General features: G+C 41.8%; 1 protein-coding gene and 1 pseudogene across 1 annotated transcript in view; both read left to right on the forward strand.

The window, feature by feature from the left end:
• Nucleotides 1-27,433, forward strand: part of UST (uronyl 2-sulfotransferase) — a 366,657-nt gene that overhangs the window by 255,418 nt on the left and 83,806 nt on the right. The window lies entirely within an intron of this gene.
• LOC135232546 (leucine zipper transcription factor-like protein 1) lies at nucleotides 18,919-26,897 on the forward strand (annotated as a pseudogene).

Below are 27,433 nucleotides of genomic sequence, written 5' to 3' on the forward strand. Positions count from 1 at the left end.
TTTTTGCAAATTCTCTAAACTTGTGTTTGTCTGTAAATATCTTAATTTCGCCTTCATATTTCAGAGAGAGTTTTGCTGGATATATGATCCTTGGCTGGCAGTTTTTCTCCTTCGGTGTTCTGTATATGTCGTCCCATTCCCTTCTTGCCTGCATGGTTTCTGCTGAGTAGTCTGAACTTATTCTTATTGATTCTCCCTTGAAGGAAACCTTTCTTTTCTCCCTGGCTGCTTTTAAAATTTTCTGTTTATCTTTGGTTTTGGTGAGTTTGATGACAATATGTCTCGGTGTTTTTCTTTTTGGATCAATCTTAAATGGGGTTCGATGAGCATCTTGGATAGATATCCTTTCGTTTTTCATGATGTCAGGGAAGTTTTCTGTTAGGAGTTCTTCAACTATTTTTTCTGTGTTTTCTGTCTCCCCTCCCTGTTCTGGGACTCCAATCACCCGCAGGTTATCCTTCTTGATAGAGTCCCACATAATTCTTAGGGTTTCTTCATTTTTTTTAATTCTTTTATCTGATTTTTTTTCAGCTATGTTGGTGTTGATTCCCTGGTCCTCCAGATGTCCCAGTCTACATTCTAATTGCTCGAGTCTGCTCCTCTGACTTCCTATTGCGTTGTCTAATTCTGTAATTTTATTGTTAATCTTTTGGATTTCTACATGTTGTCTCTCTATGGATTCTTGCAACTTATTAATTTTTCCACTATGTTCTTGAATAATTTTTTTGAGTTCTTCAACAGTTTTATCAGTGTGTTCCTTGGCTTTTTCTGCAGTTATCCTAATTTCATTTGTGATATCTTTAAGCATTCTGTAAATTAGTTTTTTATATTCTGTATCTGATAATTCCAGGATTGTATCTTCATTTGGGAAAGATTTTGATTCTTTTTTTTGGGGGGTTGGATAAGCTGTCATGGTCTGCTTCTTTAAGTGGTTTGATATGGATTGTTGTCTCCGAGCCATCACTGGGGAACTAGTTGTTCCAGAAAATCCGCTAAAAAAAAAATGCAGTCCGATCCCTATCAGAGTTCTCCCTTTGGCTCAGGCTACTCGGATGTTAATGAAGCCGCCTGGGGAGGGTGGGGGAGGGAACAGAGAGATAGGAGAGTAGCACCTCAGAATATAGCCAGAGTTGCTTGTCTTGCTTGGAATGACTATTATATCTGAGATTCCCGTGGGCGCGTCGCCTATGTGTGCTGGCTGTGTGGAGATTGCCCCCGGGGGGTCTGGCCCGCTGGAGTCACGGTCAGATCCTCCGCTTCCAGCCCCACGCCCAGCGTCAAGGCTCCCCTACTGGGACGGTGCACTCTCGACTCCAAAATCAGTCACTGCCTCCCGGGGACTTCTCGTCCCTCCAGCCGCGTGGCCGTGCCATCCCTGCGAACCAGTTGGGCCTCCTCCCGGGGTTAGTTCAGATGGGTGGAGCAGCTTTCTGTGCTTGTGCCATGACTGAGTGTCCCGGCTGGGACGCTGTTCTCCCCGCTCCAATACCAGTCGCTGCCTCCCAGGGACTTCTCCTATCGGCTGCGTCCCACACCGCCCACGCGACCCGGCTGGGCCCCTTCCCAGGGTTAGTTCAGGGGGGTGGAGCAGCTCTCCGTGTTTATGCTGTACCTGCGTCCAGTCCAGATCCCGACGGGACGGTTCTCCGGCTGGGACGCTGCTCTTCCTGCTCCAAGACCAGTCACTGCCTCCCGGGGACTTCTCCTACCGGCTGCGTCCCACGCCGCCCACGGAACCGGCTGGTCCCCCTCCCGGGGTTAGTTCAGGGGGGTGGAGCAGCTCTCTGTGCTTGTGCCGTACCTGACTGGTACGCTGGCTCTAGGCTCTGGAAACAATCGCTGCTTCCCCGTATTAGTTCGTTCTCCGTCTCTAAATCTGTGTTTGTTGTTCAGGGTTCGTAGATTGTTACGTATGTGATCGATTCACTTGTTTTTCCGTGTCTTTGTTGTAAGAGGGATCCGAGGTAGCGTCTGCCTAGTCCGCCATCTTGGCTCCGCCCCTCCTTCTTAGTCTTTTTATGATTTTTCATGAAACTTTTCAAAACATGGTACAATACATTCCTCTATACTGCAAAAGCTGTACTTAAAACCCAAATAAATAAAGCCCAAGGGATTTTTTACCTGAGGAAAATTATCACTGCAATGCATTCTTCATTACTGCAAACACAGTATTTACAGCCCAAATAAGTAAAGCCAAGGGATTGTGTTTATCTCAGGAAAATCACTACTACAATGCGTTCTTCATTACTGCAAAAACAGTACTTACAGCCCAAATAAATAAAGGAATTTGAATCTCAGAAAAATTATCACTACAATGTATCCTTCATGATAACAAAGGTGATTCTAACAGCTAAGAAGCAGAAACAGCTGCTCTGGAATATTGTAGACCTTCTCAGAGCAGTGCTTTCCACGTGCTGCATGTAGAAGTAATGAGGGGGCTCTAAGATTGAATGCGGGGTAAGAATAACTTATAGGAGTTGGTGGAGCTTCTTGAAAAGTACCACTGCAACACATTATTCCTTATTGCAAAGGCATTACTTACTGTTTAGAAGCCAGAAAAGCAGTCTTGAAAAATTGCAGCTTAAAGACTCAAAGCAGAGCAGGAAGCCAGTAACACCTGGAAGCAGTGAATGGTGTCAGGAAGAAAATGGCCACTATGAATGAAGACTGGGAACGGCTTATTTTCGAGACAAGTACATTCCGACAAGAACATTGTTGTTGTTAGGTGCCGTTGAGTCAATTCTGACTAATAGCAACCCTATGCACAACAGAATAAAACACTGCCTGGTCCTGCACCATCCTCATAATTGTTGCTATGTTTGTGCCCATTGTTGCAGCCACGTGTCAATCCACCTCATTGAGGGTCTTCCTGTTTTTGCTGATGCTCTTCTTTACCAAGCATGACGTCCTTCTCCAGGGACTCATCCCTCTTGATAACATGTCCAAAGTATGTGAGACGTAGTCTCGGCATCCTTGCTTCTAAGAAGCATTCTGGTTGTACTTCTTCCAAGACGGATTGGTTCATTCTTTTGGCAGTCCATTGTATACTAAATATCTTCTCCAACACAGTTCAAAGGCATCAATTCTTCTTCAGGCTTCCTTATTCATTGTCCAGCTTTCGCGTGCATATGAGCCAACTGAAAACACCATGGCTGAGGTCAGGCTCACCTTAGTCTTCATGGTGACATCTGTGCTTTTCAACACTTGAAAGAGGTCTTTGGCAGCCAGTTTGCCCAATGCAATGAGTCTTTTGATTTCTCAACTGCTGTTTCCATGGGTGTTGATCGTGGATCCAAGTAAAATGAAATCCTTGACGACCTAAATCTTTTCTCTGTTTATCACAGTGTTGCTTATTGGTCCAGTTGTGAGGATTTTTGTTTTCTTTATGTTGAGGTGCTATCCATACTGAAGGCTGCGGTCTTTGATCTTCAGGTCCTCTTCACTTTCAGCAAGCAAGGTTGTGTCATCTGCATAACACAGGTTGTTAATGAGTTTTCCTCCAACACAAGAACATAGTAACTGGGAAACATAACGAAGAGGCTTATCTCACAGAAATAAAGGCAAACCTCTCCAACGTTTACAAAATTCACACATCCAGGAGGTATCCCCTAACAGGATGCTCATTCTGCACAATAATGAGGCTCCAAGGCAGGGTTCTTGAGGTTCATGTTTCAAAAGGCTCCGACCTTGAGGATACACACATTAGAATGGAGCTACTGCCTCCACAAAGAACTCCAGAGACATAAAAAGTGGTTGTAATGCCATATGTCCCAGGAGTCAACAAAGGGTTAAATTAAAATTGCTCATCGGTCTGAAATGTATCTTGATATTGTATGTAACGTATTGGCCCAAGTATCTTTTTTTTCCAGGATGGTTACAAAACAACATTTATGGAATCATTTATTTTTGCCCCAGTAATTTAAATCTAAAGTGTCATCTTTATCATATAAATTCGTGCCTTGTCCATAGGCAGGAACGCATTCATTATTCATACACACTCACACAATTACATAATATACATTTTATTATCTAGGAGAACCAATCTCTGCTCATTATTCTTCTTTCTATCCAATAGTCCTAGCTCATTCTCTTTGTTAATTTTCCCATAAACCAAAAAAAAAAAAAAAACCGATTACCATTGAGTCGATTCTGACTCATAGCCACCCTATAGGACAGAGTAGAACGCCCCATAGGGTTTCCAAGGAGTGCCTGGTTGATTCTAACTGCCGACCTTTTGGTTAGCAGCTGTAGCACTTAACCACTACACCATCAGCGCTTTCAGATCTTGCACAGTTCTTGTTAAGTGTATTTCTAGATGTTTAATCTTTTTTGTTGTTGCTATTGTTGCGTTATTAATTTCTGTATATTACTCAGCCAGCTTACTGAATTCTCTTACCATTTGTAAATAGATTTTCAGGAGATTCTTTTCAGTTTTCTATACACAGTTGTATCCCTAGCTAATAGTGATCATTTTATTTCCTTCTTTCCCTCAATTTTTATGACTCTTATCCAGATGATTTTGCTAGTATCTCCAAAACGATATTAAATATAATGGTGACAAGAATTGGCTTCTTATAGAAGCCAGATAACTGCAGTAAGAGTTAAATGACTAATGTTTATCTCCACTTGTATTCTATTAGAGTTCAGTGTTCAAAACTCAGACTTTTTGAAATTTCATTTAAGGGAGAAAAAAGCAGCATAAATATCAATATCTAATTACAGAGAAACTTATGGAAAAAGGCAAAGAATATTTCCTTAATCTCCTCCCTAACCATTGGTAATTTAGATGTCATCTATGATAACCCACAAGCTCTACAGCCGCTGCCTTTTGCCACCAGCCTGTTTCACCAGATCTGTGAAAGACGTAATGCTAGTGGCAGATTCAATGTTGGTGTCCTTTCTAGAGGTCTCCAGGCTGAATGTTATCTTGTTTTTTCATTCCCATGGATGTGGTTTTCCTGGCAACCAGTTCCTCAGTGAACACATTTATTAAATTGTAAATACATGCAGAATAGATTCATCGTTCCCAATTTTGTAATGCAAAGGAAAGATGAAAAACAGCTGGAGGCTGAAGGTAGCATTAGTACACGTTTTCCTTTGCCTTTAATTCATAGAGCAAATGTAAAATCGAATTGTTCACAAGTCATGATAATCTTTGACTGACCTCTGACACTGAGACGCCATGCATTCCCCCAACTGCTATTGTGAAGCCTGCTTTGACTTCCCGTGGGGCTGCTCCAAAAGGACCTGACAGGCATTTGAAGCGAACCTGAGCACACCTGACATTAGAAAGGTGAGGCATCATGGACGAGGACCGCTCTTTCAGACGCTTCCGGTCTATCCATGTAAACACAAACATGGAAACAGATGAGCCAAGACTCTTGAGGGGAATGCTTAGTGTGGACAAGTGTTGGGTGGTCTTGCTCTTTGAAGCCCTGTACTCGAGAAGCTCTGTGGAAGAACTTCAAAGTGACTCCTCATTTTCCCCAATTATCATTCTAGCCCTGTGTATGCCGTGAGCATGCTGGGTAATGGAGACTGTTGATTTTCCCCTCCCTTTGGGAACTGAGGTGGAATGAGGGAATCAATTCCCTCCTTCGAATTATTTGGACTTAATGTGTGTCGGAATCTTTAACTTTGTCATTTCCAGCCACTCCCCTCGTTCAATTAAATCGTTGGTATCACAAATTACTATATGCCTTTCACCTTTATGTGCAAACCCATGTGCTAAGATCTGAGTGACTACTGATTTATTTTGAGTGATGGATTCTGTTTCTTACCCTTCACAAATTGGCCCCTCCCGTCTCACCATATTTATTTCCTTCTGTGCATTTTTTTTAGTGCATACTCCAGCCCCAGTGCCTTCACTGGGGACTGACATTCAGCCTTCCCTGGGCAACCTGTAAGAATGCTTTGCAGCCTGTTTCATACATCTTGCCCATTCTATTTTTGTTCAGTCTGGTCCCTTGAGTTATTTAAAACATTGGAATGAAATACATACATCACCAACATACCATTATCCCGATAAAGAAAAGTTCTTCTTTGTCTGTTCAGCCCAATCGGCACTGAAACCCTTTTTTATTTTTCCTTTAGAAATATCTCAGGTTTTCTCATGCTGTCTCCCTTGCTACTGCCAACACCACAATCTTTAATTTTCAGCTCTGCAGCAGCCTCCTAAATGATTTCGCTGGATTCCAGTCATTCTTGCTCTCTTTCACCTTCATAGCTCTGCCAGGTTAGCTTTCCAAAAGCCACACTTCCCATCATGTGATTTAATTCCTTGCCCAAGAAGCTTGGTGACTCCTACCTACCGTGATGAATTCAAAAGTCCCTTTCCTGGCTTTCATGGCTCTTAAGAACCTGGGCCCAGCCAGTCAGCCTTGATTTATTACTTTCCCAATAAACGCTAATCTAACCAAGCTTTTCACATCCTCTTTCCAGAACAGGCACATTCCGATTTCCGTTCTTTTCCTTCTGATGCTACCCTAATGTGGAAGGCCTTCTTCTCTTTTCTCTCTCCATTGGTGGTTCAGTGGTAGACTCCTCGCTTTCCATGCAGGAGACTGGGTTCAGTTCCCAGCTAGTAAATCTCATGTGTGGCCACTACCCCTCTGGCAGTGGAAGCTGGCATGTTGCTGTGATACTGGGAACAGGTTTTAGCAGACCTGCCAAACTAAGATGGACTAGGAAGAAAGGCCTGGCATCTACTTCCAAAAATCAGCCAATGGAAACCCTACGGATCACAATGGTCTAATCTGCAACCGATCGTGAGGATGATACAGGACCAGGCATTCATACCCTACCCATTCTTCAAACCTATCTCCAGTGTCTTTTGATCCCAATCCTTGGGGCACTCTCCCTTCTCTAGAATTCCAGTTGCTTCTACACTCTGCCCCAGCTCTTACTCTTAGTTAGCACTGGAGAGTTCTTACTAAGTTTTAGGTACTCTTTAGCACTTGAATACTTAATCCTTATGACAGTCCTATGAGAAAGGTACTATTATAATTTTATTTAGAGATGAGAAGCCTGGTGGTCAGGGAGTAACTTGCCCAGAGTTAGGTAATACCCATTAAGGGATGGAGGGAGCTAGGATTCAAACTCCAATGTTCCTAACCACTATGCTGAACTGCCTCCTTTTCATCCTGTGGGACTCTATAATTGTTTCCTCTTTCGTTCCCCAACCTGACTGTTAGCTCCTGAAGGGCATGGACCCTATCTTCCCTGCTTTGGGTATGTCTCTTTGCCTCTCTGGGACTCATCACATTTATTGTTGTTGGTTGCTGAGTTAACTCCTACTCATGGCGACCTTACGTGTAACAGAACAAAATTTTGCCCAGTCCTGTGTCGTCTTCATGGTCACTGGTACGTTTGAGTCCATTCTTGGAGCTATTGTGTCAGTCCACTCATTGGGGGGCTCCCTTGTTTTCACTGATCCTCTACCAAACATGATGTCCTTTTCTAGCAATTGGTCTTTCCTGATGATACATCCAAAGTAAGCAAGCTGAAGTCTCACCATCCTTGCTTCAAGTAGCATTCTAGTTGTATTGCATTTCTTCTAAGTGACATCTTTGCTTTTTAACATTTTAAATAGGTCTTTTGCAGCAGATTTCCCCAAAGCAATACGTTGTTTGATGTCTTGACTGCTGCTTACATTGATGCTCATCACCAATAGCATTGTTGTTGTTAGGTCTAGGTGTCATTGAATTGATTTTGACCCATAGTGACCCCATGCGACAGAGTAGGACTGCCCCATATGGTTTTCTAGGCTGTAATCTTTATGGGAGCAGATTGCCAAGTCTTTTCTCCTGTGGAGCAGCTGGGTAGGTTCAAACTGCCAGCCTTCAGATTGGCTCTGAATGTATAACTGTTGTGCCACCAGGACTCCTACTAATAGAATTAACTGATAGAGTTAGCAACATACAGGCAGGAAACTCATCTGTATTATTCACCATTTCTTCAGCACCTGAAAAATCAGGGCTTGACACAAAAGTGCTCAAAAATTATTTGTTGAATTAATGACTAGATGAATGTTTAATTGATTCACTGCTTAAAAAATATTTGATCATGTCAGTGCATCTTTCTCACATTTTTCCATTCCTATAAATTTGCATATCAGAATTTGATGTGCAAGTATCCACTGATGATTAAGCTGAACTTCTTCTAGACTATAAAATAGATTCGTGGTTGTTCTCCGTCATGTTAGTTGTTCCCCCTAAGGATTTAAACGTCAGCAGTTCAAATCCATCAGCTGCTCCTTGGAAACCTCACGGGGCAGTTCTACCCTGTCCTATAGGGTTGCTATGAGTCAGAATCGACTTGGGGGTCTCAGAGTTCATCTGTCTGTTAGAGCTGGTGAAATTAAGTTATTAATGATAAACTGATCTTTTCTTATTAAGAGCAAAAAGAGACCCTTCTGTTTGGTTTAGCAGCCTTGACAGGTATTACTTTGGAACTTGAGGTGCGTTAGCACTTTTTAGATTCTAGTCATTAAGAGCAAAGAAAATGGTATCAATCCAACAAATCTTCAGAGTTTCATTTTCACAAATGTTTCTTTTCCATAGGAAAGCTCTTCTAGAGCATTATTTATTTCATGCCCTATGCCCAAAGACCACTTTTTATCCAGTGTTGGTTTTAATGTTTTAGATAAAAGATACTTTTCTAATTCTCCCTAAATGTTCATAGTGAATATTGGGTTCCTGCAAAGTACAATCTGTATTTCACCTATTTGCAAAGCCACATTTAGCGTTGAGATTCGGTCAAAATAAATGATTGCAAGGGATGAATTAACATCAAGTTTTCAAAAGGCTTTTTCTTTTGAGAAGTTCAAAGCCCCTCATTAAGTCTACAGTTCTCCAAAAAATGCTGTTCTCTGAGGTAGGCTTATTAGTCCCATTTTGCAAATGACAAAGCTGTGGCAAAAAAGCAATTAAATATCTTTACCAGTGTCTATTGGAATGGAGTCATACTGGGCAGGCCCTTAACTTTTGAGCGGATCATCATTAGGAAATTGGAAGAGGAGGTTACAAGCAAAGCAGAAATTGAAAATCATCAGCAAGCATGTAGCGAAATCATAAAAACAGGATTTGTCATCTGCATCCTTTTAACATAGGGTCCCAGGGGATTAAGAAAAGAAAAAAGCAGGCTTTACTTAGTCATAGGACTTCAAGGCAGAAAGGAAACTTAGAGGTTATCTCATCTCAACTGCTCATTTGAGTAGTTAGGACTGGAGCATGAGGAGTGGAACTCCACATGGAGTTAACCCTCATCATGTTGCTGGGGGCAGTGGTGCTTCAGTGATAGAATTCTTGCCTTCCACATGGGTCCTGGGTTTGATTCCCGGCCAATGCACCTCATTGCGCAGCCTCCACCTGTCTATCAGTGGAGGCTTGTGTGTTGCTCTGATGCTGAACAGGTTTCGGCAGAGCTTCTAGACTAAGAAGGACTGGCGATCTACTTCCAAAACTCAGTCAATGAAAACCCTGTGGAGCACAATAGTCCAATCTGCAACCAATCACGGGGATGGTGCAGGACCAGGCAGCGTTTCATTCCAGTGTGCGTGGGGTCACCATGAGCTGGGGGCCAACTCAGTGGTAGCTAACAACAGCGGTGCTGTTGACTACAAAGGCTAAGCCAAGTCTAATGTTTATCAGAGAAATAGAATATCAGAAACAAATTTGTAATTACAGGAGGTCTGAAAAGAGTGTACGTTAAGTCCTAAAACAACTATAAAGCCCCAAAGTAAGGACTGTTTTGTAAACTTTTTCCAATATGTTGCTCACCAATTTATGTACTGAGACAGCTGAGTTCAGTATTATACCTGTTGATTAAAAAAGGACACAGTCACCCCAGGTGACCAAGTCACCACCGATGGTCCCCAATCCCCACCCCTCCACCCCACCCAAACACACGCATGCCGGGGACTGATTTTTGAGGCTTTTTTTTTTTTTTTAGCTAAGCCCCTTCTTCCAGCGTTCTTCTCTTTAAATATAAATAAGCCTGGTAGGCCTGGCATTTTGTTACCAACACCTTATAATGAACCTACCCATCTGCAAGTGGTTATGTTCATAAATACTTGGAATATTTGTATTTTGACATGGTCTGTTTAATCATTCTTTTTATTTTTTTTCCTTTGAACAAATGCTGAGCATCTACCGTGTACCCAGTGCTCTGCCAGATTCTGAGAATGCAGTAATGAAAACATGGACATGGTTCTGTCCTTCCCAGAGTGTATGGTCTAAACATGCAATTGGGAGAGAGAGAACTGTGTGTCTATAGGCCAAGAGTGCCAGGTACTGCAAGAATCTCATATGAATGGAGTAGAAAGCAAAGAGAATAGGGGTGTGATATAAAGCTGGAGAGGTGGGCAGGGGCTAGATCATGGAAGGCCTTAAAATATATCTTAAGTATTTGGGGCTCCATGCTAAGGAAAATGAAGAGTTGTAAGACAGATTGAATTGTGGTTGAAGGTGGCATGATAGGATTTGCATTTGAAAACTTGCTGCAAGGGAGTAATGTTTTTATTTTGATTTGGAATAGGGTTGTCATGGTAGAGAAGGCCTAGAGGAATGGATAGATGAAGGAATATCTACGACTTGGAACAATTGCTTTCTGAGTGATTAGATGTGGGGGCTGAAGGAGAAGGGGGAGATACGGATGATTCCAGGTTTCTGGTTGGAGTGACTAGATGGATGGTACTGCTGATGGTGGGGAATGAAGTGTCAGAGAGGCAGGAATGATAAGTTCAGCTTTGGATAAGCTGAGTTTCAGTGCCTGAAATACAGATGAATGGAGATATCCTGTAGGCAGAAGAGAGGGTTGGGCTGGACGTATGGAGTTGTAAGTTGTCAATACTTAGAGGATAACTGATCTACTAAAATATATGCCCCATGAGGGTGGAGACTATGCCTGTGCCTGAAACAGTGTTGGTGTTCAGTAATTATTTGGTGAATGTTGTTGAAATTAAGCCATGAGGTATGTATAAATGATGAAGATAAAAGAGCCTATGGGTCATCCATTTTTAAGCACTCATCGAAGAGAAGTTGGAGATGAAGGTAACTTGAGCAGGAGTCCCAAGAAGAGGACAACATGGAGATGTGGTATCACAGAACCAGAGGAAAAAAGTTTTTAGAAGGGAGGATTGTTCATCATTGTCAGAAGCTTCCAGGAGGAGTAAGCAAAATAAGACTAAGAAAGCAGCAATTGAATGTCACAACATGGCAAGAGCAATGTTCATTCAGTGATAAAGAAGCCAGATGGATGTGGGCATGGGCAAGGACATGGGAAGATGGAGATCACGATGGGGAGGCGTTGTCCTGGTAGGGCATGCAGAGACTTGCCCAGGTGGGTAGGCCTTATCTTCCTGAAGAGGATGTTCTCTCTCAGGATCACTTATCAAGGGAAGAAGGATGTCCTCAGAAACTAAGGGCCAAGAGAATCCCACATTACTCTTTTTCAAAAAAATCAATATTTATTCAGCATTTACGTTATACATAGTTCAGAGTGATTTGCATACTTAGGTCCTTCAAGAAGCAGATGCCAAGATAAGATTGGACATGCAAGAGATTTGTCTGGAGGAAAAAGGGAAGTGGAAGACCCATCAGACCTGATGCAGGTCAGACCCCCATTAAGGAGAGGAGGAAGGAAGAAGTGGATAGGCAGAGTCTTGGTGTACAATGCAGTTCTAAGAAAGTTCCAGCCATGCCCACAGGGAGTCATCTCGGAGTGGGGGTAGGGGGAAGGTCTGATTTGTAGCATATGCCAATTTCCAAGGTGTAAACACTTCATCCGTGGCCAGAAGAATCCTGCGTCTGGCAGGAACGGGCCTGTGTTAGTCTCTTTAGTCATCAGCTGAGGGCAGCCCATGGGGATTGTGGCTTGGGCATGAATGAGATGACAGATGTGGAGCAAAGCAGCTGGGACCATTGGCCATTTCCTCCCCCTGCAGCGAGAGGTGTTCATGGCTGCCACATGTTCATTATCTCATTTAATCTTTACAGCATTGCTCTAAGATAGACCTTATTACTGTTCCCATTTTGCAGATGAGACACCAAGGATTAGACAAGCGAAGTCACTTGCCTAAATTCACACAACTAATAAATCACAGAAGCTGGATTTCATCTCATGGTGTGCCGGAGCTGGCTCCAACTGGCTCTGAGCCAATTGTTGAATGTTCAGGAATTGTGCCAGTTAACTGATATCAAATGGTAGCTTGAATTTGGCTATGGGTGAAGTGCTTACGCCATGGAAAGTGGCACATGCTACAAATCAGACCTTCTCCCCTACCCCGAAAGCTGGTTGTTACGCATTTTACCAGCACACTCCTGATGTGAAACCAGGTTATTTGACTCCAGAGTTGCCCTCCCACCTCTATGCTACATGCAACTAGCTTTATGACGCCTGGTGCATTTCTGATACGAAAAAGTTCCTAAAGGCACACCCTATGCCCTCTGAATTCTTATAGCAGGGGGTGCCATATGCTGTATTTTTGCACTGCAGCCTGTCTCCCTACTTAGTTAATTTTTCAAGGAGAATAAGAACTTGTCTTACATCTCCTTGTACTTCCACAGCCTGGTGGAGCAGCGGTTAAGCGCTCAGCTGCTAACCAAAAGGTTAGTGGTTCAAACCCACCAGCTGTTCCGCAGGAGAAAGACGTGGCAGTCAGCTTCCATAAAGATTACAGCCTTGGAAACCCTACGGGGCAGTTCTACTCTGTCTTACAGGGTTGCTGTGAGTTGGAATCGATTTGATGGCAGTGGGTTTGGTTTGGTTTTACATACCACATTGTTGATGATCAGGGATGATATAAGGTAAAACGTTGTGCTTGATACAGTTGATTCTGTTACCACTTCTATTAATTTCTGAATCATGCACTTACAAAGGCAGACACTACTGGAAAAAAAATTTTTTGTTTCGACTTCAAAATGACCTTTTAAGAGAACTGTAACATCCATTATAGCCCAGCGATGGGGCTGGTATGTTTCCTGTCTACTCCCACCCACAAACCAGGAGAGAGATTAATTACCTACCTCCTTGGCCCCTTGCAGCTTTTGTGGAAGCGCTCCCAGCTCTGCAATCTCAGCCTGGGAAGTAAAATATACATGCTGCCTGGAAGCAGGGCAATACATAGGAGCTTTCAGAGCCCCGACCCTTCTCTCACTGTGTCTAGCTTTCCAGTGCCTCATCAGCTGGAAAGAGCAACCCAGGAAGGGTTAGGGCTCTAGCCTCTGTAGAAAGTGGTGTATCTACGTGGTACTGAGACGTCAGGGGACTCAGGGCTTAGGGTCACTTCAAACTGTGTAATCTATGAGCTACTGAAGATATTTCTGGCGCACATGAACAAGCTGTGGAGAAAGCTTGCATATGCTGTGAAGCTGGCTTCCAGATGAAAAAGATCTCTCATGAAAGCAACCCTCAAGACAAGCTCTTGTAAATGTTTTGACACTGCAGGCAAATCTGCAAATCATCATTCTCCTCTGCACAACTGACACAGATCTTTCTTAAGAAATTCTTTTAAAAATACTTTTTGAATGCCTACTGGGTGCCAGGTGCTGCTCTAGGCATCTGGGAAATATCAGCAATTGAAACAAAATTCCCTGCTGCCATGGAGCTTACTTTGTAGTTGCATCTCTTCTTCTACCCGTCTTGAATTTCTCGATCATGTGTGTGTGTGTGTGTGTGTGTATTCATGCAGCCAAGCAGGACCATGCATATATTCTGTGCCTAGTGCAGTGGTGCAAACTGGGGCTGCAGAAGCAAGACATAGACCCTGCCCTGAAGGAATTCAGTCTAATGGGAAAGACAGACACACAGACCTAGAGTTCTAGCACTAGGGCTTTATGTATGACCATCAGTGAAGGGTTTGAGAGGTCGTGTCAGTGATGCTTCCTCAGGGCGTAACATCTGTATTGAGTCTCCCAGGTGAAGTAGAAGTTAGCCAGGCAGAAAGGGCATGACTTGAAACAGCCTGATATACGGGTTGCTCTTAAGTAGATTCCAACCCATGGCAATGCTGTGTGTGTCAGAGTAAAACTGTGCTCCTTAGGGTTTTCAGTGGCTGATTTTTCAGAAGTCGATCGCCAGGCCTTTCTTCCAAGCTTTCTGGGTGGACTCAAAGAGCCAAGCTTTCAGTTAACAGCCAAGCGCATTAACCATTTGCAGCACCCGGGGACAAAAACCAAACCTATTGCCATCGACGATTCTGATTCATAGAGACCATATAGGATGGAGTAGAACTGCCCCATAGGGTTTCCAAGGAGCACCTGGTGGATTCGATCCACTGACCTTTTGGTTAGCAGCCATAGCACTTAACCACTATACCACCAGGGTTTCCACTTGATGATGTATAGGAGGAGCTAAAAGCAGCAAAGGTTGCTGGGGTATAAAGTATGAGGCAGGAAGTAGCAAGAAATGGAAGATGAGATTGGACCACTAGGCAGGACCTGCATCATGTGGCAATTCCCTGATCTATTTCACTTATTTTAAAGACAACAATAGCAACAACTACGTACTCCCTTAAATCTGTCTTCCTGCTCCCCTTCTTCTCTGGAAGCCAGGAGGGAAGCCAGGTGAGAATGCTTCCCTGATCTCTGATCTGAAGGTGTAGACACCTGTATGGTGACCTACATATCTGCGCCAGTTCCCTACCCCATCTAGTCCATCCCAAGCCCACCCCCGTCCAGTCCATCCCAACCCCATCCCATCCTCACCTCCATCCAGTCCATCCCAACCACCCTCCCCCCATCCAGTCCCTCCCAACCCCACCTCCATCCATCCCACTTAACTATTTCTCCGTGGCCTCTTTTCCATTTTGGAATTCACCTTTCTGAAAGAGATTTCTGTCTGTTCTCAAGAACGCAATTCCTTTGCTCCTCCTCCTCATCATTGCCCTCTGTTTCCAGTAATTCATTGGCCTGGCTGGTGACATGGGTAGCCACTCAGAGCCCTGTACTCCTTCCTACCCACATTCCAAAGCCCCTTTACCAACAGTGAGTGAGCCTAAGCAATGAGCTTTATAGGTGCATCTGTGCCTTCTGACATGGCCTCCCAGAAATGTGGGAACTTCATCAGTCCTCCATCAGCCAGTAAAAAGGGAGATAATAGATGTTCAAAGGCTTTGTAAAGAAAAACCCATTGGCATCAAGTCAGTTCTTATTCATAGCAACCCTGTATGGCAGAGTAGAACTGCCCCATACAGCTTCCCAGGAGCGCCTGGTGGATTCAAACTGCCAACCTTTTGGTTAGCAGCTGTAGCTCTTAACCACTATGCCACCGTGGTTTCCTTGACAAGAAAAGCATATAATTCATATAGTGTTTTTGTTGTTATTAGTTGAGGCCTTTAGACCTCTGAAGAAACTATTTCTGATCATGTGAGAATTTCATGAAGGTGGAATTCTTTGACCTCAGTAAATGCTTCCAAAATAAAAACCTTGGTTAAAAAGTTTAAAGGTTCAAAAGGAATTAGGATGGTAAAAGGAGAGAAGACCTGGGAGGGAAATATTGAGGGGGCAGAAGTTTGGGAGCTTTCCATGATAAAGGAGGTGACTAAGCCACAACAGAAATCCAGGTCCTGAGTCTATGATTCTTACAAAATGTATTAGCATGCAACCAACGCTTAGAGATTGGTTTGATGGAAAGCTAAAGCATTAATGTTCTTTAAAGAACAAAAGTAACCAGTGAGACTGTTACCAAAATAAAGAGAAAACAAAAGCGATTGGCCTTGGTCCTTGTTCGGGGAACTAAAATCAACTTCAATTACATTAACAGAAGCAGCTGTTCTACCAACAACAGAAACACAAAAGGAGATAACCCGTGTCCCCATCTCTGTCACGTTCTTCTAGATAAGCAACAATAAAAAAAAAAAGTTGCCATAGAGTTGACGTCAACTCATAGCGACCCCACGTGTGTCAGAGTAGAACTGTACTCCACAGGGCTTTCAAAAGCTGATTTTTTGAGCCTTTCTTCCAAGATACCTCTGAATGGACTCGAACCTCCAACTTTTCCACTAGCAGCCGAGAGTGTTAACCATTTGTACCTCCAGGTGAACAAGGACCTTGTTAAATTGAGGCAGCTGCATTCGGTCTTCCAAGAAGAGGGCCCATAAACCTGAGAAGCTAAAGCCAACCCAGAGGCCGTCATCCATTCGCATTTGAGAGACTAAAGGCCTTTCCTAATTTGACACTTTTGAATTGTCATGACTCTCCTCAAAAGAGTTAATGAGAAGTTGCCAGTTCATATGGTAAATAACAAATTTGTCTGAGCTTTTTGGTCATTTGAATGAGTTTTACTTTGTCTACTTCATCCCTCCCTATTTGTAATTTATAAGTGAGAATTTCCATATCAATGACAATCCAACTATAGAAACATTGGCCTCTTTATGAAGAAAACTCACATTTAAATACAAAAAAAAAAAAAACTTAAGAGTACAGAGTAAGAAATTTCTAAAAGTTTTGCTTCCTTTGTTCTTTTTAATATTTTATTTGGAATTTGGCATTACAGTCAAGGCAACTCACAGTAAGGAAAAAAAAAAAAACCCCAGTGCCGTCGAGTTGATTCCGACTCATAGCGACCCTACAGGACAGAGTAGAACTGCCCCATATCCACCAGGCGCTCCTTGGAAGAAAAATAGGGCTTCATATAAAAAACACTGAAAAAGGCTACTATACACCGAAGTATTTTAGTATCCCTTTTATGTTCTTATCGTTTATTTAAACATATTTCTATCTGTGTGGCAGATTTATGGTTGTCTTCTATTTTACCCTTTTTGCTAATCTACATTTTCTATGATGACCATGAATCGATTTTGTAAGAAAAATATTTGATGAGAAAGAAGGCTGAAATTTTATGCCAATGAAGTCTTTCTTAATTTTAAATTGGAATAGTCCAAGCAAATTAATGTGTTATAAGAAGCCAAAGAAAACATTCAGTGATAAATTCTCTGGATGGTCGGTTTCCAGTTCGCTTCTTGACCTCTTTCGCATGACACAAGTGTGTTACCATGGATAAAATTACAATCCCAGATATTCAGACTTTCAGATTCATATTTTCCATCTTAGCTCACAGACGCTGTTCTTTGGGGATTTTGCAGAAAACTCTGGCTTGTGTTCCAGTAATTTGCCTCTCCTCTGTAGGAGCCAGTAGGGAACAATAATGGACACTCACTGACCATTCCCAGACCTGCAGGGACAGCACTAAGAGGCTCTGTGTGAATTGTTTGAGAAATTATTGTAAAGCTCCATCTTCTCTCTAAACCAACTCAGTTTAAATAATGAGATTAGTTGCAAACCGCAGTATTTAGGAGAGGCATAGATACTGAAGTCTGCAGGGATGCTCTAATGGGACCATGAAATAGAAGGGGAAACAGCAGAGGGGGAGAGCAGGCATGCAGGCTCAATAGGACTTGGAAGCCGATTGTATGTATTCGTATAGTCAAGTAACATTGGCTGAGCGTCTACTATGGGCCAGGCACTGTTCTAGACCCTGGGACACCAGTGAGCAGGATAGAGCCCAGTTCTCATGGAGTTTATGTTCAAGTGAGGGGAGACAGAGAGCAAACAAACAGATAATATATGTCAGGTGGTGATGAAAAAAAAAAATTTTTTTTTTTTGATGAAGGCTAAGCAAAATAAATAAAGGGAAGTAGGAAGACAAGTAACTTTGGATGCTATTTATAGGAAGAATTGGAGATTATTCTGAGGCAAGGTTCTTAACATGGGGTCCACAGATCCCCCTTGAGGATCCATGGGTAAATTCCAGGGGACCTGTGAACTCCGATAGTGGAAAAATTGCATCATTGGTTTCACCAATTTAGCTTTTTTTTCATTTTTGAACGTAGGCAGCAAACTATAGCCATATTAAAACCAAACCCACTGCCATTGAGTTGATGCCAGCTCTTAGTGACCCTAACAGATGGAGTAGAGCTGCCCCATAGGATTCCCAAGGCTGTAATGTTTATGGAAGCAGACTGCCACATCTTTCTCTCGCAGAGCAGCTGGTGGGTTTAAACTGCCGACCCTTTGGTTAACAGTCAAGCACTTTAACTACTGTGCCACCAGGGCACCTCACAGCTGTATTAATGGTACCTATAATGTCACCATTGTCCCCAAGTGGTGCAGTTAACACATTCAGCTGCTAACTGAAAGGTTGAAAGTTCAAGGCCACCAAGAGGCACTTGGAAGAAAGGTCTGTTGATCTACTTCCAAAAACTCAACCATGGAAAACCCTATGGAGCACAGTTCTACTCTGACATACATGGAGTCACTGTGAGTCAGGGTTGATTAGATGGCAACTTGTTTTTTTTTTTTTTTTTTTAAATGTTACCAATAGATTTCAAAGATATTTTACATCAATCACAATTATTGGAGCTACTGCAAAATAATTATTCACACGTATCCCCCCACTGCCAAGCTGAAGTACCAAGGGGTGACATTTGTTTCTGTTTCTGTTTTTTTTTCTTATTGTGGTAAAAATATAAATAAAACATTTGTCAATTCAACAGTTTTTACATGTATAATTCAGTGACATCGATTACATTCTTCGTGTTGTGTAACTGTTTTCATTTTTCTTTTCTGAAATTTTCCACCACCATTAACATAAACTGAGTGTCCCCTAAGCCAAAACTCCCCCTTTCCTCGTCCCTCCCACCCATGATAACCACTAATAAGCTTTGATTTCTATATACTTTCCAGCATAAGTGAGATCATACAATACTTGCCCTTTGGGGACTGACTCAGCATAATGTTTTCAAGGTTCATGCATGTTGTGGCATGTATCAGGACTTCGTTTCTTTTTATACCTGAGTAATACTTCATTGTACGTATATACTACATTTCATTTGTCCTTTCATCTGCCGATGGACATTTAGGTTGTTTCCACCTTTTGGCTACTGTGAAAACTGCTGGATTAAACATTGGTGTCCGGGTTTCGGTTAATATTTGTTTTTTAATGAATTTGTTGATAGGTAAATTAACATCTTAATTCCCAAATGTAAATAAGGTAGATTTCTAGACCTAATAAGTCTCAGGCAAGAAAGTGGAATAAGAAGAATGATTTTCTCAGCCTTCTATGAGACTGAGCAGCACATGTCTCCTGCTAAATCTAGAATTTTCTAGAGGAGAATGGCCCAAGGTGGATGTGGGAAGATCTTGTGCATGGTCAGCCTAGTGGACTTGGACTGTCGAGAATTCTCCCTGGGTCTTCCTGAAGTTTTGGTTAGTCTTGTTGAGAATATATACATATACGTATAATGTCAACAACTTCCCTTTTCTTTCTCTATTTTTTAAATCAGATCAGGATCCTTAGGCTTAGTATACTTTGAAGAACTACCTATCCCTTAATGCTAAAAGTTAAAAAACTGGGAGGTGACCCTGTGTGTGGCAGAGTAGAATTGTGCCCCATAGAGTTTTCAATCGCTGATTTCTCAGAAGTAGATCCTCAGGCCTTTCTTCAGAGGCATCTTTGAATGGACCTGAACCACCAACTTTTGGTTTGCAGCTGAGCACATTAACAGTAACAACCTCTTGGTTAAATTTTCTACTGTCCTGGTGAAAGGTTTGTAAATTATTAAAAGACAGCTTATTTATCCACTTTCATGAAAGCGAGTGTTGGTGCTGATAATTAAAAACATCTGACAATCCAAAAAGTCATCTATATTTAGTCTTGGAATTAATGAAAGTATTCCAGCATTTTGATCTCCCGTGATTGTTTTTCTTGGGCTAATATTGGAGTGAATTTTCATTCTTTGACCTAAGGGTGGGGAGGTTGGTGGTTTGAAAATATTCCAAGAGTAGGAAGCCAACCTGTGATTTTAAATTTGCCACAAATAACCCACCAGGCAGACATTCGACACGTAGTCAGTCAAGAGTCTCATTGTTGTCTTTATAGCCCTAGTGAAGTTTTCTCATGAGGGAAACTATGCTACCCATACACCACAGCTCTCCTTCCTGTCCCCCACACAGCTCTTTTCTCTCGGAGCCGGTTGTCCTTGTCTCTCTCAACTGCCTAGTTTTCCCTTCAGAGCCAAGCTGAATCATCAGATTCTTGCATTTCCAGGACTACTTTATCCTATGTCACCGAACTCCTTCCTAGGCCTTAGTCAACTGGTTCCAAATTCAAATGTCTGTTCATTCCTTGCCTCTGTACAATTCTCTTTGTAGTTTACAAAATGCTTCCAAATACATCCCTTCAAGCCTCACCACCACCCTCTGAGAGATATACCACTATCCTTATAGGTGAGGAAACTAATACTCAGAAAGGTGAATTGTCTTGCCCTTTGTAATCCAGCTGGTTAACCCTAGACCTTCTGATGATAAATTCAGTTTTTTCTTCTCTATCCCACAGCTGCCTGTTCTAATCTCCTCATAAGTCCCACTTGTCCTTTATTTACTAACTTTAGTCTTGCCAGAAACATAGTACAACAAATTATAAAAATCTTCCATTTTTCCTTGGGATATCCAAATTTGAAATTTCTCTGACTAAAGGCAGTGGGGTATAAACTGGTTGCTTGTGGGTTGTATTTGACCTGCAGACATGTTTTGTTTCACTCAAAATTTTCATTTTGTTTTGGTACTAACATTTAGAAATTAGGAGTTATGCACAAAAATCTAAATTAGTGGCTTCCGTTGAAAAATCAAGAGATTGGGCAACCTGACCTGTCAGTGATCTGCTAGAGCTGAGCGGCGTCCGCCCCTTGGAGACAAAGAATATACGTTCTTGATGGGCACCTGTGGGCTTTGTGGTTTGCGGCTCCTGCTCCAGAACATGAATTTGTGGGGTGGAGGCCGGGAATGGATTGTATACAGCACAGTGCCCAGTGGACACTGGGAGCCAAGCCAAGGTAATGCTAAATGACTGCTATGTATCTCATTACATTTATTGAACGTTATTCCTCGAGTGTCGAAAGCTGATCCTACTCATTAAAAATAATTGGTTACCCCTAAAACTATTCTAGTTGATTGTGGCTTAGCAAGTTGTTTATGATGTGGCTTAGTAAGTTGTCATCAAAGAGAGAGAGGAAAATAACTCCCACACCCACATATGTTTAATCAGTGTTTCACTAGGGAGGGTCTGCTTTTCCTCCTATAGATTCTTTTACTTGTTCATTGTATATTTATTGACGAACATGTTTACACAACTTAGTGGAATTGATCTTTTCATCATTGGTACAACTATCATAAGATATATTTTAAATTGAGATTATAAAATATTTTTCTTTGCCTTTACTTTTTAAAGAAGACCTGGGAAAGTGTTTTAAAACCTTTTAGTTTCAATCAACACTCTACTTAAGTATGAAGAAATAATTATTAGAGTGATTTGCATTTTTCTCAGTATTGATTGAGCCTTGGCCTGATCCCTGGGCAGTTAATGAATCTCAAAAGAGGAGAGAACGTGAGTAAGGGAAAGGAAAAGGTAACAAAAGAAAAAGGCTGTTATAAGAGAGCCCTTAAAAGATCAGGATTTGGGTTTACATTGGTTCGCTAAGTGTACCCTAAAACAGAGCTGCACATAATAAAAATATGAGAGGATATCTATAAGGCAACTGTGAGAGAAATCCCAAATACCGGTATAATAAAAGGACTTGATTTTGTAGCTTTTTTTTTCTTGTATTCTATGTAGTCATGTGTCATTCTAGAGCAGAAAGAATTCAGGGAGGAGGGCCAAGGACAGAGTTGGAAACGGAGATCTCTTGACAAATTTAGGATGGGAAATTATAAAGATAGAAGTCTCAGGATTCATAAAGGTCTCATACCCACTGGAAAACAGTCCAAGAAGCTATAAAGTGGTAAGAAAAAGACAGAATATGAATGAATAAATGTGTGAATGAATGAATGCATGAATATGAATACATGTGTTAGAGATGGGAAGCTGCATAAAAGCAAGGCTGTGCCTACGGAAGGAGCCCTGGTTAAGCACTCAGCTGCTAACCAAAAGGTTAGTGGTTCAAACCCAGCAGCCATTCCTAGGGAGAAAAGTATGGCAGTCTGCTCCTGTAGAGACTACAGCTTTGGAAGCCCTATGGGGTAGTTCTACCCCGTCCTATAGGATCACTATGAGTTGCAATCAACTTGATGGCAATGGGTTTAGTTTGGGTTTGACGTCTACTGAACTCTTCAGTATATCCTCACTTCTTACCACAATGCACCATGAATCGAATGTGCTCAATGAATATTTGAATGATGAATGAATGAACAAATGAACCATAAAAAAAGAGGCCTAGGGAAAAAGAAAATGAGAAATGTGACTTTGAGTCTAAACTCTACTCATAGTATTTTGTGTGTGTGTATGTATTTTTTTTGTTTTTCTTATTTTTTTCTTGCTTTTTACTATATATTATGGAAAATTTCAAATATGCATAAAAGGGAATAATATGGTGAGCCTCCATCACATAGACAATTCTTATTCATGAAAACAGTCTTTAGTAACTGAAATTCTCAGTAAATCTAAAATAATCACTCCGACTATTTAGTTTCAACATCTCTCTTCTAATCCTATTGTGGGCCCTCAACGGCCTTCTGATTTGGGAATACGGGGTCACAGAAAGGAGACGCTTTGGGCTTAAGAAATCCACAAACGTGCTGTTTATACCCTGGATAACCAGAGGTCAGAAGTGTGACTTTTGTGGTTTATTTTGGCCTCTTAAGCCAAAATTATGAGACTATTGGATGTAAAAGAAAGAAAAGGGCGTACTGAACTTCTTCAGCTGAGAAGGCAAAAATCATCAAAATTCTATGAAGCTGTGGCTTTTCAAAACTTGTATGGCCCAAAAGGGGTCATAAATAACTTTTGTGGTATGAAACCCTTAAAGGACATACTTGGCTTCCCAGGAATTCCTGCCATCATGCTCACAGAGTTTCACGTTAGTTGGGAAGAGCTGTTGGAGCTTGGTTTTTCTGCTCAGCAGGCCTCCAGGAAATACTAAACCATGTTGGGCCTTGGCCTACTGCTTGGGTTTCTTTTAACAGGTGAAAACAACAGATTTCATGTAAATAACTCATTTCTCTGCACTTCATAATTCAACTTATAAGTAAAGTCTGCAATGATTCCTCTAATCTCTGGCCTATGTTTTATAAGCATCTTTTCCTTCTGGTATTACATAGAGAAAGGAGCCCTGATGGCACAGCGGTTAAGTGTTTGGCTGCTAACCAAAAGGTTGGAGGTCCAAACCCATTTGGCAGTCTGCAGGAGAAAGACCTGGAGATCTGCTTCTGTAAAGTGTGTGGTCTAGGAAACCCTGTGGGGCAGTTCTGTTCTGTCACATGGGGTTGCTATAAGTCAAAATCGACTTGACAGCACCTAACAATTACATAGAGAGCAGTCAAAAGTTAAAGTATATCTCCTTGGTTATATTAGGATCTAAAACCAAAAAAACCAAACCTGTTGCCATCGAGTTGATTCCAACTCATAGCAACCCTATAGGACAGAGCAGAACTGCCCCATAAAGTTTCCAAGGAGCACCTGGTAGATTGGAACTGCCAACCTTTTGGTTAGCAGCTGTAGCACTTAACCACTATGCCACCAGGGTTTCCATATTAGGATCTAGCATGGTAAAATTGTAGACCCCACAGGAATCACTGGGAATCCATTCAAACAATATTACATTGTTGCTCCTATAGAAAGTGACCTGTCCGTCTTCTCTGTGACTAGGTAAGGGAGGGAGGACCTCTTCATAAACCTGCTTGTTTGAAGAGTTCCATCTGCATCTCAATATTAGTATTAGAAGGACAAGTAGTCCTATGGACTGTTGATAACTGCCATCAAGTCAGCCCCTGCCTTAGAGTAGAAAGGCTCCATAGGATTTTCTTGTCTGTAATCTTTATGGAAGCAGTTCGCTAAGTATTATGGATTGAATTGTGTACCCCAAAAATATGTGTTGTAAATTCTAACCCCTATACCTGTGGTTATAGCCGCATATGGGGATGGGTTTTCTTTGTTATGTTAATATGGTATTATTAGTGTAGGGTGTGTCTTAAATCAATCTCTTTCAAGATATAAAAGAACAGATAAAGCAGGAAGCAAGCAAGCAGAGATGGGGAAAGATAGATGCCATACCATATCAGATCTCCAAGGAACCAAGACATAGAAGTTGAAAAAGAGACAAGGACGTTCCCCAGATGCAACAGAGAACTTAGACTTCTAGCCTCCTAAACTGTGAGAAAATACATTTCTATTTGTTAAAGCCACTCACCTGTGGTATCTCTGTTATAGTGGCAGTAGATAACTAAGACACCAAGCCTTTCTTCCTCGGAGCTGCTGGGTGTGTTTGAACCAACCAGCCTTTAGCCTAGCAGCCAATCACAAACCACTTGCGCCACCCCTTATCGGTACACTTCCAAATATAATCAGCATAGCCTCCTTCAGACAAAGCCTGTTACCACCCCCATGCCAGCCCGAATGCTCCAGGCAGTGGAGCACTGAACCCACAGTGGCTGGCATGTCCCTGGCTCACCACGGCAGTAGTTCAGGGCTCACACAAGAGCTTCTCGTGGCTGATGCCCAACTGAGGACCAAGCAGGATAGCTTTTTCTGGGTCTTGGAGCTTAGAAACACAGAAAACCAAGACACAGAACCCCCAAGTCGTTATTCCTCTAAATGGAGCCCACATCTGGAAAGCACCTTTGCCAGGGTTATAGATCACTTAATGGCATTTCAGTCATGTAGATGTCTACTAAAAATAAAAACATCAACAATGATGTATCTTTGTCTATAAGAACTTTTATGTGTGCATCTATCTACAGTATCATTTATGTCTTTCGTTTCAAGTTTTTGTTTAAAATGTACTACTGCTTGCCTTTTGGATTTCATCCTGCTGGTGAATTTTTCATGTTTATTGAAAAACAGTACCATCATCTGAAAGCTTTTATCAGACACTGGATTCCCATGGTGATTTCCTAAAAAAAAAAATAGCACAATTCAAATTAAAATTTCATCATCTTCTTCAAAGACTACTTTTATGAGCTATAGTAGAGCACCTGCCTGGCATGGGGTGGGTACCATAATACAGAGAAGAGACATGAGGCTTTTCTCTGGGGAGTTTAGACTCTATGTAGTACTAGTAAGACAGAGCAAAGATAACATTTTTGTGTTCATGGCATACTTTCAAATACTGGAATTTTTGGTGGCACACTTGAAGCGATTAAAAGATTCAAAGCAACCCAGTTATCACAACTATGATATAACAGTAAGGAGTCCAGGTGGCACAACAGTTAAGCACTCAGCTGCTAACTAGGTTGGCAGTGCAAATCCACCCAGCAGCCCCAAGGGAGAAAGACCTGGCGATCTGTTCCCATAAAGATTAAGGCCTAGGAAACCCTATGGGTCAGCTCTCTGTCATATGGGGTCACTATGAGTCAGAATCAACTCGACAGCATGTAACAACAAAAACGACTATGTAACGATGTCTTACAGTGTCTATAAGAAGAATCCTCAGGAATCACAGTTTGATGTCTGATTTAAACTGCCTGGCCCTCTATTCTCTAACATACTCATGAAGAAAGAATTATCACATTTCAATAAATATGCGGCCTTTCTTTGGCATGGCTTTGACATTTTGCCAAACTCCTTTCTTCCCTCTGACTTAGCAAGCTGTGTTCCCTGACTCCAGGCCACCCAGCTTCTGCCCTCAGTGTTTCTTCTGACAAACATCATTGTGGAGGACACGCATGAACGGCCCATACTGGGCCTCTAATCCGGAAGGTGCAGTGAGTCTGGTTTTGGCCTATCCCACTTCTGGAAGCTGGTGACTCCAGCCTGCCACCATGGCAGAGTTGGGCCTAAATGACCACCATTAATATGAAGTTATTAATTATATGCATTTTGCTTGTTCAAAAAGAGGCTTGAGACACAAAACGGTAGACTCTTGCTTCCAAGACCTCAAGGAGAGCAGGCCGGGGAGGAGACCTTCAGCATTGATGAGGTCTCTGAGGTCCTGCGGGGATTACAAGCTGCAGTTCACAGTGAGGCGGAGTCTGAGCTCATCAACACTGCCTACACCAGTGTGTTACTTCTGCAGCAGCTTTTTTCACAAGCTGAGAAGTGGTATCTTAAGCTATAGACAGACATCTCTGATGTCTGAAAACAGAATTATTAGAACAAGTTGCAGAATTTGAAAAGACAGAGTTTACATCTTCAGACAAAAAGCCTGCTTTAGAAATCATAAAATCAAAACTTGCTCTGCTTAATGAAAGCAGAATAGCAAAATTCCTAAACAAGGAAATTCTGAGGCTTCAAGAAGAGAATGAGAAATTGAAGTCAAAGCTGAAGACCAATGAAATACAGGCTACAAATGCATTGGATGAGAAGTCCAAACTAGAAAGAGCGCTGAGAGATTTACAGCTTGATCAAGGAAATCAAAAGGATTTTATAAAGGCCCAACACGAGTGAGTTAGAAAAAACATGGCCGCTGCTTTAAAGAGTGAGTTTCAGAGGACACTCAGTGACAAGATAGAGAACCAGAAGTCCCTGGAGGAGAATGTAGCAACAGCCAAGTCTGACCTACTCCTGGTTCAAGAGCAGCTGAGCTTGGCTGAAAAGGATTTGGAAAAGAAATTCCAACAAACAGCCACTTACTGAAATATGAAAGAGATTCCTACCAAGAAGAATGACCTGATCAAGGAGCTAAGGAAATGACTGGCAAAATACAAACCTGAAGAATAGAAACCGATGAAGATTTCACCTGGAAGCTGCTACAGCCTGACCATCTATGCTGCGTTTCACCTCAGGCGTGTACTTAGCAGCATTTGTTCTGTTCCCTCCCTTTGTTTTTCTAATATTTAGACTTTCCTATTACTTCATCCCCACCAAAGAGTTCCTATTTTCAGTTGCCTAATTGAAAAGAGAGAAAACCCCCTGATTCTGGCCGGTCATCCCAACACATCTCTGTTCAGGGCTCCAGAGTCTTTATTCAAACGCAGTGATGGTTCTTTAGAGATTTTTGTAGTGAGAAGTCTTAACCTTTTGCATTAGTATACCTTTTTAATAAATGTTAAAGAAGCTAACAATGTCTATACTTGTGCATTCCCCAGGGTAAAAATATAGTTATTAAAGATAATGATTATAAACATTTTTATTTTTAATAATAAAAAAAAAAAGGTGCAGCAATTGCACACTTCCTCTGCCCCCAAAACACAGCAATGATAGATAAAATATCAAAATAGGAAGCCCAAAGGGCTTAGTCGGGTTAAAAAATAGGAAAAGGGGGTCATTGTTTAGGATGCGTGTGTTTATGGTGATGGAAAACTTGGCAGTGAATACTGGGGATGATTACACAACATGATTAATGTAATTGACGTTATTGAATTGTACATGTAAAAAATGTTGAATTGGCAAGTGTGTGTGTATATATATATATATATATTTTTTTTTAACAATAATTTTTAAAAAAGTAAGAGCACTTCCAGGGATGGAACAGAATACCAGAGTGGTGAGCAATGGTTAAGCCACC

Source organism: Loxodonta africana, chromosome 1 (genome assembly GCF_030014295.1).
Source record: "Loxodonta africana isolate mLoxAfr1 chromosome 1, mLoxAfr1.hap2, whole genome shotgun sequence".
In the NCBI taxonomy this organism is placed as follows: Eukaryota; Metazoa; Chordata; class Mammalia; order Proboscidea; family Elephantidae; genus Loxodonta; species Loxodonta africana.